Source organism: Labrus bergylta, chromosome 20 (genome assembly GCF_963930695.1).
Source record: "Labrus bergylta chromosome 20, fLabBer1.1, whole genome shotgun sequence".
Lineage (NCBI taxonomy): Eukaryota > Metazoa > Chordata > Actinopteri > Labriformes > Labridae > Labrus > Labrus bergylta.
The window spans coordinates 899,768-909,462 of record NC_089214.1 but is presented as its reverse complement, the minus strand read 5'-3'; the positions used below and the strand labels follow the sequence as shown (position 1 = coordinate 909,462).

The 9,695-nt window shown below is 47.7% G+C and overlaps 1 long non-coding RNA gene across 1 annotated transcript in view; it reads left to right on the top strand.

The window, feature by feature from the left end:
- Positions 1 to 2,148: 2,148 nt before the first annotated feature.
- The window catches only part of LOC136177219 (uncharacterized), a 44,542-nt gene continuing 36,995 nt past the window's right edge, over positions 2,149 to 9,695 (top strand). Inside the window, exon 1 of the long non-coding RNA XR_010664856.1 lies at positions 2,149 to 2,509. This is a non-coding gene — a long non-coding RNA (uncharacterized lncRNA). The remainder of the gene's footprint in view (positions 2,510 to 9,695) is intronic.

Here is a 9,695-nt window from a genome sequence, read left to right as displayed (position 1 = left end):
TCCACCTTTTCAAACAGTCCCCTCCTCCACCTTTTCAAACAGTCCCCTCCTCCCCCTTTTCAAACAGTCCCCCCCTCCACCTTTTCAAACAGTCCCCTCCTCCACCTTTTCAAACAGTCCTCCTCCACCTTTTCAAACAGTCCCCTCCTCCACCTTTTCAAACAGTCCCCTCCTCCACCTTTTCAAACAGTCCTCCTCCACCTTTTCAAACAGTCCCCTCCTCCACCTTTTCAAACAGTCCTCCTCCACCTTTTCAAACAGTCCCCTCCTCCACCTTTTCAAACAGTCCCCTCCTCCACCTTTTCAAACAGTCCCCTCCTCCCCCTTTTCAAACAGTCCCCCCCTCCACCTTTTCAAACAGTCCCCTCCTCCACCTTTTCAAACAGTCCTCCTCCTCCACCTTTTCAAACAGTCCTCCTCCACCTTTTCAAACAGTCCCCTCCTCCACCTTTTCAAACAGTCCCCTCCTCCACCTTTTCAAACAGTCCCCTCCTCCACCTTTTCAAACAGTCCCCTCCTCCACCTTTTCAAACAGTCCTCCTCCACCTTTTCAAACAGTCCCCTCCTCCACCTTTTCAAACAGTCCTCCTCCACCTTTTCAAACAGTCCTCCTCCACCTTTTCAAACAGTCCTCCTGTGGTCTAAATGAAACATCTGTACTTTGGTCAAACTATAACATGAATCAAGCACCAGAGGAGGTTTGTGACCCTGTAGAAACCAGCTCTCTCAGAACGCTCTGTTTTGGTGTGTGTGTCTCTTTAAATGTAATGACCCCCCCCCCCCCCCCATGTCGCAAAAAAATATGGAGAAACTCATACACGCCTTCATTTCCTCCAGGCTTGATTACTGTAATTCATTATACAATCCACCATTTTCAAACTATCCAAAACGCGGCAGCCCAGAACAAACAAATGTGCCCATATCACGCCAATTTTAGCATTCCCTTCACTGGCTCCCTGTTGATTTTAGAATTGATTTTAAGATTATTTTAATTACTTTTAAAGAGCCCTTAATCTTCCCTTTTTGGGGTTGGTATATTTAATCTATGTTCCTACTTTTGTACGTTCACAATAGATAAAGTTTTTAAAAAGTGTCTGTTTTCATGAACTGCTCCTCCTCGCTCCCTCTACGCTCTGAGTCCGTTAGCTACACTCTGTTGAGCCCACACTGTTAGACCCCACGTGGGCCAAGTCTGCTCTGATTGGTCTGCAGATCCGCTCTGTCGTTATTGGTCAGTTGCTCAGCACGCACAACGAGCCAATGGGCTTAGATCAGTGACATCACACTGACAATGACGTCACACTGACACATTTCTATCGAGGGGGGCTAGAACCGAGCGTTACATGCAGCTAATGCTACAGCTAACAGGAGGACGTAGGAGAAGCTGCGTCTCCGCGGACTTTGAATTTTGCACATAGATGTGACTAAACATGCACAGGACACTAAAGAGCAGATAAAACCAGAAGAAGAAGAATATGGGACCTTTAAGGCACAACATGGGCAGGCCCCTTCTTATATTTCTGAGCTTTTAAAGGCTTTATATGTGATGTTTTGATCCAGCAGATGTCGCCCTTGAGCACCAGCATGAAACCAAAACAACTCACGCTGCATTGTTGTGTTAGCATGCTAATGCTAGCGATCTTTATTATGCTGGTATCTTCACACTGCATGTAAATTTACCTGAAATGAGCGTGATCTAGAAACACAGTTAAGCAGTGAGTACAGTATGTTATTCTTCTTTTCTCTAGTCCCTCAATTAAACAACTTTTATACACGAGGGGAGGAGTCAGCCGGCTGTCCTGGCGATGTAAACAAAGTGAAGATAGGACTCTGAAAACATCACAGACAGTGGGACTCGGGTGTTACACCCATTGTAGACAGTCATGACTCACAGAGTTATTTTCAGAGGAGATACTTGATTTCTACATTTAAGTGTGAAAAATCACAAATAAAGACTTTAACCCCTTATGAACCAATACGCAGTGTGAGATCCTCTGGCAGAGCACTACTGAAGGGGACAGGGTCTTTGCTGTCAGACCCCCTCAGACTTTGGAACAGCCTGCCAGAGGAGATCAGACTTGCAGATTCAGTCCCTTGTTTTACATCCCTACTCAAGACATTCTTTTATAAAAATGCTTTTACTCTGTGATTTCATTAATTGTTCCTATTTTTATTTGATTAGTTTGATTTTGTTGTCTGCTTGTTTACGCTCTGCCTGTTGCTTTAATCGTCTCTCTGCTTTTATTTTCTGTTGTAAAGCACTTTGTTACTTGTATAGAAAAGGGCTAAACAAATAAAGTATTATTATCACTGCTCTAGTATCAGAGAGGAGCTGACATGGTATCAGACTGTAAGGAGGGGAGAAGTGTAACATCTCAGACCTCCTAATATAACCCCTCCCCTTCTGTCTCTCCTCTTTCAGTTCCCTGACCAACGAGCAGGCGTCGGCCCTGATGGAGCACCTGGCGCAGAGGCTGAACCTCCACGCCGCCGACCTCACCCAGCTCTCGTATGTATACAGAGACTTTCTTTTTTTATGCCCACATGGTCCCAAACGATGCAGCCATGACACTTTGCATTGCTCAAAGGATAATTGGCCACATTTGACTCCACAAGTTTAGTTTTGTTTCCTTTGAGTCTGAAAAAAGAGAACGAAGGAAGTCCAGGCAATGCGGCGCCGCTCTCTCCCCGAGACTGTAGGCGTTTGTTGTTTTTCTGACCTTTTCCGAGTGTTTGACTCCGCGCAGGGAGAGAAATCAGGCCTAATTACCTCCAGACACACACTGATGTCTCCATTGTATTCAAAACACCGCCTCGCCGCCGTCGTCGCCGCACGCCCCGTCAAAAAGAGAGCAGTCATCAAACGGCTCTCACTTAGAGGAAGAGAGAGAGAGGAGACGCAGCAGTCCATCAGGGGAGGAAGTAGTCCAACAGGAGGGCGGTTCATATATTAATGAGCAGGGCGAACTGTCTTTGAACCCAGTCTGGTTCTGGGCCCGGGTTCTGCTCAGACCGTGTAGGAGGCAGAGACGGCGTGCTCGCCTCAGATCTGACGAGCCTTTTCAAGGCGCTCCTGTAGGAGAAGTCGAGTCTGGGCGGTTCAGTTACAGCCGCAGCATGTGAACAAATGGTTCTCTGCAGAGTCTCTGAACACTGACGCTGTGCAGACGGTCTCCTCTGGATGAGCAGGAACACCGCGCAGGAGAAATCATTAAAGCATCACTTCACCAGCTGATCTCGTTATCACAGCTGTCACTTCATATCCAATCAGAAGCATCTTCTGGATGGTCATTATCAGTGTTTCCCCTAACATTACATCATATTGTGTTGGCGTCCATCTACCCCCCCCCCCCCCCCCCCCCCCAAAAAGAAAAAGCTGTGGTTGTGGGATGAATATTTGATCCTTTAGTTTGAAGCTCCTGTGAGGAGATGGTCTCTGATTATGATGCCTCTATGTGACCAACAAGATCCAATCAGAAACCCTCAGCTGACTGTGAGTGCACCCTAAGAGGACGACACATTAAGAGCCGAGGTTAGCTTCAGGTAGAAGAGAAGAGAGATGTCAGGTAGTCCAGTATACGTGTTTTTGTGTTTTTGTGTCCGCTCCAGGACGAAGATATAGAAGAAAAAAGGAAGAAAGGTAATACTTTTATTATCGTCTCGGGGGTCTCTAGCTGGGCGCAGGCGACAGAGGTCGGTAGGTTTTTGTTTGTAGAGACAGTCGAGATGTTGAGCGGCCTCGGCAGGTGAAGTGTTTGAAAGACGTCGTCTGGATTATGAGCCGCTGTGAGCTTATGAGAGCTGGGTCGGAGCACGCCGCCCCTCCTCCCTTCTCTGTGCTCCTCGTCTGCTCTGATGAGTCCTGATTGGACGACCAGAGGAGATACTCAGGTTTGACAACAAGCATGCGAAAGAGAGAAGAGGAGGAGAGCAGGAGAGGAGGAGAGGAAGGGAGGAGAGGAGGAGGTTTTGGTTTTCAAAATACCTTTTATTTTACCACTACCTGGAGAAAATTATAACACTGTCACATCATCACTCAGATCAAGAGAAGGAAATAAATAAATAAATAAAAAATAAAACAAGTGCAACAAAAATCACAACATCAACAAAAACAACATTTACTGCATCAAAAATGAATAATCAGCTCTCCATCCCCACCCACAGAGCACAAAGCTTCTTCCACAGCCCATACACTATTAAAGTCTTGCACATTGTCCATCATTTGATAATAGGCAAATTCTACCTTCAGTCTGGCCTTCAAAAGTCCCTCCAGAACCAGCACCGGTTCCACACAGCCAGTACCCTGAGCTCGGTTCTTGCGTGTAAGCCAAATGGCCAACTTAGCCGAGCCAGATAAAAAGTTCATCAGTGTATGTACAGTCTTTTTCTTTGCAGAATACTTTGGCCCAAAAACAAACAATGCATAAGAGAAATCCTCCCCGAGAGCTTCAAACAAGCTTTTCATAAGGACAAACAAGAGTGAGAGCCTGGGACACTCAACAAACAGATGAGACAAAGTTTCAGTTAGTGAACAAAACAAACACTCCTCTCCCACCCCTGGATCAATGTGCGCTCTGTATCTGTTTGTGGCTATAACCCCATGCACAACTCTCCACTGGAGATCTGCTGTTCTCTTCTCAACAGGCAGCTTGTACAGGGACCGCCAGCTGCCTTTCGGGGAAACCTCCGGGCCAAAAAACTCGATCCACCTCGACTCTTTCACTCCCGACAGACCACGAAGATGTAGGACCTTAACACAGGACTGATAGAGTGCCTTTTTCCCTGCATCCTGGAACTTTCCCAGAACAGGAGTACTAAAGGACAGCAGTCCACCTCCTCTTTCCTGCCACTCCCCGACATCTGGGGTAACAGACAAAGATGGGAAGCTGTATTCGCCCTCTTCACTCCACTGCTCACACAGATTCTCAATGTTTAGAAATGTCACAAGTTTTACTGGAAGTGCAGCAAAGACTTCCTCCACCACTCTTTCAACCACCCGGCTGGAGGTGATATTGGTCCTTTCTTTGAGGGCGTCCAGGGTCAGTCTTACCAGGTGACCCAGTTTTGTGCAGCCTGCCTCTCTGAAACTGGCCCGGAGACTGGCTGACTGCAAAGTTGGAGTCCTTATGAAATCATTAAAAAATAACGGTTCCTCAAAGATCCACATTCCCAGACTCTCAGTTTTTTCCCTTTTGAATGTGTACATTTTCCATGCCTGCATTACAGACATATAAAAGGATGTTAATCCAGTGAGATCCACCTCCTCAAGCTTTAACAGAAAGAGCTGCTTAGTGTACCCCAGCCGTCCAGCTCTCCTCAGCAGCAGTCGAGCGATGTCCATCCAGCTGGGACCACAAGTGAAAAGGAGTCTCTGTGCAGTCTGGAGTCTGAATGAGGCAATTTTTGACTGAATGTCTATAAGTCCATGTCCCCCTTCAGCCACCGGCAGGTAGAGGACTGCCGCCTGGACCCAGTGTTTGCCTGACCAGAAGAAGTCCAGGATGGCCCTTTGAATGTCCTCCACCAGCCCTCTTGGAGGTGTCAAAGCCACAAGTCTGTGCCAGAGAGTCGAGGCAACCAAGTTATTGACCACCAGAACTCTTCCCCTATACGACAACTGGGGTAGCAACCATTTCCATTTAGACAACCGAGCGCACACTTTCTCCCTAACTCCCTCCCAGTTTTTACTTTTAAAGCCCTCGGTACCCAAATAAACCCCCAACACCTTCAACCCCTCCCTCCCCCACTCAAGTCCACCCGGCAGACTGGGCACTGCCTGGTCCCTCCACTCTCCCACCAGTAAGGCACCACTTTTTTCCCAGTTCACCCGTGCAGCTGTTGCCCTTTCATACAGGGACAGGGTGTCCCGCAGACACCGAACGTCCCCCTGATTGGAGATGAAGATGTTTACATCATCAGCATAGGCAGAAATTGTAGGGGGACATTCAATGCTACAGGCCGTGGGCAAAGAAAGCCCGCTGAGCCGGTCCCTCAACCTGCACAGCAAGGGCTCAATAGCCAAGCTGTACAGCTGGCCGGAGATGGGACAACCTTGTCTGATCCCTCGCCGTACAGGGATTGGCCGACTCAACCCCGCCCCCATCTTCACCAAACACTGTGCATCCTGATACAACAAACCAACTAATGACACAAAACCATCCCCAAAACCAAAAGACCTCAGTGCAGAAAACAAATACGAGTGATCCACCCTGTCAAACGCCTTCTCTTGATCCAGAGACACAATGCCAACATTTAGATTATAGATTTTACACACATCAATGACATCTCTGATAAGAAAAATATTATCCATGATTGTCCGGTCTGGAACACAGTAACTCTGGTCTTTATGGACCACACTTCCCAGAACGTCCTTTAGTCTGTTCGATAAAGCTCTGGAGAGGATCTTGTAGTCCGCACAAAGCAAAGCAACCGGCCTCCAGTTTTTTAACAATGCCAGGTCACCTTTCTTGGGGAGCAAGGAAAGAACTGCTCTCTTACAAGAACCAGGAAGAGACCCGGTCCTGCAACACTCCATTAAAACACTATGCAGGTCAGACCCAAGGATATTCCAGAACCTCTTAAAAAAGTCTGTGGACAACCCATCTATTCCAGGTGCTCTTCCTGTTGCCATCTGAGTGACAGCAGCAGTGAGCTCCTCCAGAGACAGCTCCCCTTCCAGAAGAGACCTCTCCTCCACACTGAGCTGAGGGAGACCCTCCAGGAGCTCCCTGCGACACTCCTGGCTGCAACTCTCTGCTCCAAACAGATCCTCATAGAACTGCATGGCGTGACTGCTCATTTCCTTTGGATCAGCTGTTATTCGACCTCCTGGCAGTTTCAGACAAGTCAGCAGCTTTTTTTGAGCCACAGATCTCTCAAGATTGAAAAAGAAAGACGTTGGGGCATCCATGTCTTTGAGTTGAAGGAAACGACTCCGCACAAGAGCTCCCTTCACCCTCTCCTGCAGGAAAGAGCTCAACTCCATACGTTTCTCCTTCAGCAGGGTACCAGCGGTGGGATCCACACTCCCATTTAACCCCTCCTCAAGGTTCTTAATGTTGTCCTCAAGATTTTTAATGACTGTTTTTAATCTAGCAGAAGAGTGTGACGTGTACTGCTGACAAAAAACACGAATCTGAGCTTTACCAACCTCCCACCAAAGCTTCAAAGAATCAAACTCAACTTTTCTTAATTGCCACTGATCCCAAAAACACCCAAAGTTTTTACAGAAAACATTGTCCAGTAGAAGCTTGTTATTAAAATGCCAGAAGGACTTAGCCCTTTCACCTGGTGAAATAATCAGCTCCACACTAACAAAATGGTGATCAGTGAAGCCGACAGGCAGAATATTACAATGAATTAATCTGGGGCTGAGAGTTCTGGAGATGTAAACCCTGTCCAGTCTAGCTGCACACACCCTGTTACTGTTCACCCTGACCCATGTATACTGTCTGGATTGTGGATGTTTCACTCTAAATGTGTCCAACAAATCCAGGTGAGAGATGACAGTGTTTAAAGTCTGGGATGAATGTGGATGTGGCTCCTCTCCAATTCTATCCACGGTGAAATCAAGTGTGCAGTTAAAATCACCACCAAGAATGATCTGATCCTGATTATAGATCAGTAACTCCTTTTGGAGGCGGGTATAAAAAGCTACCCTTTCAGCTCCATTATTTGGAGCATAAATATTAGTGAAACAGAAAACAGTGTCCTCTATTTCTGCTCTTACAATTAAAAGCCTTCCCTTTACAATTTCAGCACAAGAGACGATCTTTACATTTGCAGATGCTCTAAACAAAATGGCTACTCCTGCACTAAAGTTGGTGCCATGGCTAAGGTAGTTAGAGCCCTCCCACCATAAACCCCAATCTGTCTCATCTGATGGTGTGGTATGAGTCTCTTGTAAAAACAAGATATCAATGTTTTTCTGAGTTGAGATCTCAGAGATAAGGCCCCTTTTCTGTCTGTCTCTCCCACCATTAATGTTAAGAGATCCTATCTTAAGACTCCTCATAGAAAGATCAGAGAGAAAGAACAGACAAGTAGACACAAACAGGGAGCAGTAGAAGAAGAATAACACCTTGTGATGCATGATCATTTCTTTGTCTTCTTCACACTCTTACGTCCAACTTTCCTCAGTGCGGTGATGTGCTTTTTAAGACGGAACCGTTTTTTTGCGTCCAGGAGGTCAAACCCAACCTGTCTTTTCAGTATGCTGACTGACTTTATGAACTTTTCAGTATCACTAAAGTAGTCACTGATTTTTACTGATTTGTTGTACGTTTCATCCATAAATTGATTGATTGACTCTAAAGAATAAAGACCAGAGCCACTATTTGGCAAATCAGCAATGGATGCATTGTCTGACTCATAATCTTCATCCATGTCCTCTCCTTCACATGATGCCTGGCTACAACACACTGTCTTACCTTCCTTCAATGAAACATCTACAACTGCAGAACTTGTGGAATCTTCAGTTTTATCATTATCTACAGTCTGTGATTTTTCTGTAGCCTGAGAGCTGGTCGAAGCCACCTCTACCTCAGCCACGGCCTCAGCACAAGGCGCAGGCGCGGACGCGGCCTCTGCCGCAGGCACGGACGCGGACGCGGCCTCCGCCCCAGGCGCGGACGCGGACGCGGCCCCCGCCCCAGGCACGGGCACGAACGCGGCCCCCGTCCCAGGCACGGACGCGGACGCGGACGCGGCCCCCGCCCCAGGCACGGGCGCGGACGCGGCCTCCGCCCCAAGCGCGGACGCGGACGCGGCCCCCGCCACATGCGCCACACTAACAGAGCTGCCCGCGTCAGCGGCAGCACTAGCCGCCTCCCGCTGTCTGTGCGGACACGCAAAACGTTTGTGTCCCACATCACCACACTCAAAACACTTCAGTTGTCCCGAGCTCGCATACACCATATAAGAAGCGTCACCGTGTTTCACTCTAAAGGAAACCTCCAGAGTCTGTGTGGGCGAATCCAAAAACATGAACACCTGACGCCGCAAAGATTGAACATGTTTCAGTTTGGGATCTTTACACCCTAGACTCACAGTTTTGAACCCACTCGCAAACTTCCCAAACCTGCGGAGTTCGTTCTCTAACAAGTTGTTAGAAATAAACGGCGGAACACCGGATACGGTGATCCGCATAGAGGGAACCGACAACGGGGAAACCTGCACGAACAAATCCCTAATGAACACACCACTCTCAATCAGCTGATACACAAGAGGCTCACTCTTCAGAAAAACAACCACAGCCTTGTTCATTCGGGATGCATACAAGAGTTTATCATGGCCTACCTGTTCACCTGCAGCTAACAGAACCTCCTCCACAGTGACAGTACCGTTCGGAGGGACTATCCGAACTCCCTGTCGGAGAGTCGGAGGTGGCGTCTCAGCAGACGCCATTCCTCCCTCCAACCCCTCCAACGATCTGTCTTACACAGCCAACAACACTCAATACAAATATGAAAACAATCTGACCTGATCGTGCACTTTGAAAACAGTAGAAAGGATAGCAAACAATTCAATCTCCGCGCCACTCGCAACACCACCACCGTCACTCACACTCACACTCACACTCACCGGAAACCGGAAACCGGAAACGGAAACGGAAACAGGAGAGGAGAGAAGGAGAGGAGAGGAAACAAGAGGAGAGGAGAGGAGAGGAGAAGAGGAGAGGAGAGGCGGAGAGAAGA